Source organism: Mus caroli, chromosome X, assembly GCF_900094665.2.
Source record: "Mus caroli chromosome X, CAROLI_EIJ_v1.1, whole genome shotgun sequence".
Lineage (NCBI taxonomy): Eukaryota > Metazoa > Chordata > Mammalia > Rodentia > Muridae > Mus > Mus caroli.
This window is the reverse complement of record NC_034589.1, coordinates 31,956,313-31,959,787: the sequence shown is the minus strand read 5'-3', so window position 1 is coordinate 31,959,787 and position 3,475 is coordinate 31,956,313.

Below are 3,475 nucleotides of genomic sequence, written 5' to 3'. Positions count from 1 at the left end.
TCACAGGATTTTAAACTTTAGGGTTGGTAGAAATGAGAGTTTATTGTGCATAAACACATTCCAAGAGTCAATTAAAGGGCTGGGGAGAATGCTCAGCAAAGTGCTTGCCTTGCAAACGTGACCCCTAATATTCAGTTCAGAAAGCTGGGTATGGTGGTGTGCTCTCAGCACTGGGAAGGTAAAGAGGTAGGTACCAGGGGCCTGGTGGCCAGCTATCCATAACCTGCTTGATGAACTAACTCTATTCTAGTGAGAAACTGCCTCATTAACTTGTATGGCACCTGAAGAAAGACAGCTAAAGTGACCTGGCTTCCCCATGTATGTAGGCATGTGTGCAATGCATTGTGAACACAAAAGTAAACTGAAGGTAGTCCAAGATAATGTTAACTCTCAATGATTATCTTATACCTCTCCATGGTCTTAGTGTTGAAGTCTGCAGGACTATTTTTGGGATGAATGTTTCTGTTTTCAGAGAACTTCCAGTCACAACCATAAACCAGGTAGAATGAAAGTTGTAAGATCTGCATCACTTTTGATGCTGATGACGCTCATTGTTGGCATTCCCATTGGTACGTGGGATGTGTGTGCGCACATGTGGTAACAGATTGCTACAGTCACAACTGGCTAGAGATTTGAAATTGAATCCTATTTATGCAGGAAACTCAACACAGCCATTTATCAAGGCATGTCTGCCCCACTTCCAGTGTTAACAGCTTTTGGGTTAAACCAACAGTATTATTTAATGAGGGTTGCAGAAGAAAGCCACATGAACTTGGAAAACATTTGGGTTACTTCCTATATTTTCTCTTTGTTTTGCTTTAAAACAAGTAGAATTACTAATTTTAAAAGTACCAGTTAGAGGCAGAAAATATATATAAGAAAAAATATATAACATGCAGATGTGGAGATCTGACAGGTTTCATCTCAAATTTAGCTAGGTGTCAGGTGCTATAAATCAAGCTGCACTAGTTTGGAAAAAAAATAGCTGAATCTTAAATTGTTTCTACATACAGAAACTTCATATATTTAATGCCTTTTATCTACATTTGTGAGATAAATTACTTGCCCAGTTTAAAAAAAATGCCCTTCTGATGAGTATTATTCCTTACCTGCAAGGAGTTTGGAATCTGAGGTGATTTGTGTTGCCAGTCATAAGAAGTCTTATTGAAGAATGAAGATTCATTTTGCAAGTGACCAAGGAGCTCTAACAGCTGTCTGAATATCTCCAAACTCATGTTGTCTAGTTCTGATTTGTTTTGTTGTTGTTGTTGTTTTGTTTGTTTGTTTTACAGCTTCAGGTAATTTTCTGTGGTGCCAAAGTTCTTTGTGAGCAAAAGAGTCAAAAGTTAAAGTGACTGAGGAATTATGGCTGGGAGGAAAATGCTTTGGGACAAGTAAACAAGGAGGATGGAGGAGGTATTGGAGATTTGAAGGGGAGTAGATGGGGATTCCGAGTTACAAAGAGAGAAGCTGAAGCAGGGTAAAGGAAAAGCTCTCCTGGGAATTTGAGTTTGGAGAGAGCTCATGTTTCCTGAGGGGGGTGTCACTGGTGTCTGAAATTCACGTTATAAAAGGTGGGGCAGTGTTGCCAGAATATATGGTCTATAGTAGTTCAAAACGTGTTTGGAGGCTGGGGCTGCCCAGAGTTCCCTGGTACTTACATAGTTCTCATGAGCTCCTGAGTTTGATCCCTCCTGTGGAGGGAGGTTTCAGTTGCTATATTCTTATGAGCGGGGCACTCAGCACAAAGTTGCTAGACATCGTAGGTCACACCTGCAGGAATGATGTGGATGAGGCAAAGATTGAGGAGTAAAGGCCAACCTGAACTGCCAAGTGAGACCCTGGCTCAAAGTAACACCACCACCACCAGTCAACTGACTCACTATAAACCAGTATTTCAGAATGCAAGAGGAATCTTCGCAGAAGGTGCACAGATATAGCCCCTGCCAAACTTTTCGGCTTACTTTTCAAAGATAGCCAAAGGAAAGAAGCTTTGCTAGTCAATAGCTAGCTGAAAGTGGTTAGGACTCAGATTGCCGACTGGCCTTTCAGTTGGCCGTGTTTACCCAAGCCTGATCCTCTGTATGCTCTGACAGAAAACCACGTAAACTCTGCACACAATAAGAAAAGAGCTTCTGGGAGGAACATTCTAATGTTTCCTTCCAAACCAAGGAATTAACTTAATTTTTCTTTTCTTCTGCTACTCTAAACTCTGGGATGAAGAAGCAAAATGTTTTTGCTGCCTTTGTAAAAAGCAAACAAAACCAGGGTCTCACTGTAGCTCTGGCTGTCCTGGAACTCACTCTGTAGACCAGGCTAGCCTCAAACACACAGAGATCCATCTGCCTACCCATCCCAAGTGCTGGGATTAAAGGTGTGTGCCACCAAGCCTAGCTGCTTTTGCCTTTTGAAAGAAGCATAGTAAGAGATAGGAGTGGACAGTGTTTGATGTTAATTTTGACACCTGCTGGTATTGCCAGGACTCTGGCAACCTGTGGAGTAAATGGGATGTCCCAGAGATGCCATTGTCGTTGCTCAAAACTGTAGACTGGGTCTTGCTGTGCAGTCCTTGTGACCTGAAATGAAGCTCACTATGTAAACCAGGTTGGACTGCAACTTGTGATCTTCCCCTTTCTGTCTGGGAATGCAGAGCTTACTCTATAGCTCATAACTACCTGGATCCCTGTAATAAACAGCTGATTGGCAGGAGAATGTAAGGAATAGTATGTGTGCCTGCTGCATACTCAGGGAAATGCGCGGAACTTTCTCCTCCCTTTGTGTTCACTTGATTTGCTTCAAGAATACTATTTGATTGATTTCTAGAATACTCACTGATTCATATATTCCTGTTATCTTTAAAATAAACAAGACTTAATTCACTTTTTCTTATTTAAAAATTCCATATGGAAAAAAAAATTCCATGTGGTAGCCACAGCTGGAATCAGGGTCCCCCAAATTGAGACTTTGGTATGGGTTTTCACAAGATGATCAGTGAATACCTGGTAAGGAACCTTAGTGAACACAGCTCCAGAGGTGGAGGGTCAAGTAGTTATAGGTTTCAGAGATGGCATCAAAGGTGACTGTATTAGTTAGGGTTCTCTAGAGGAATATATATGATAGAATAAATATATTTGAATACTTTTTCATTTTATATATAGATTTTATGAAGGGGATTTATTATAATATATTCATTCTATATAAAAATATATAGATTTATTAGAGTGGCTTATAGTCTTGTGTTCCAGCTAATCCAACAATGACTGTGTAGGTAGACATTCTTCCTTTTCAAAGTTCTTTCCTTTTTTTTTTTTTAAAGATTTACTTCTTATTATGTGTAAATACACTGTAGCTATCTTCAGACACTCCAGAAGAGGGCATCAGATCTTGTTACAGATGGTTGTGAGCCACCATGTGGTTGCTGGGATTTGAACTCAGGGCCTTCGGAAGAGCAGTCAGTGTTCTTAAACAATGAGCC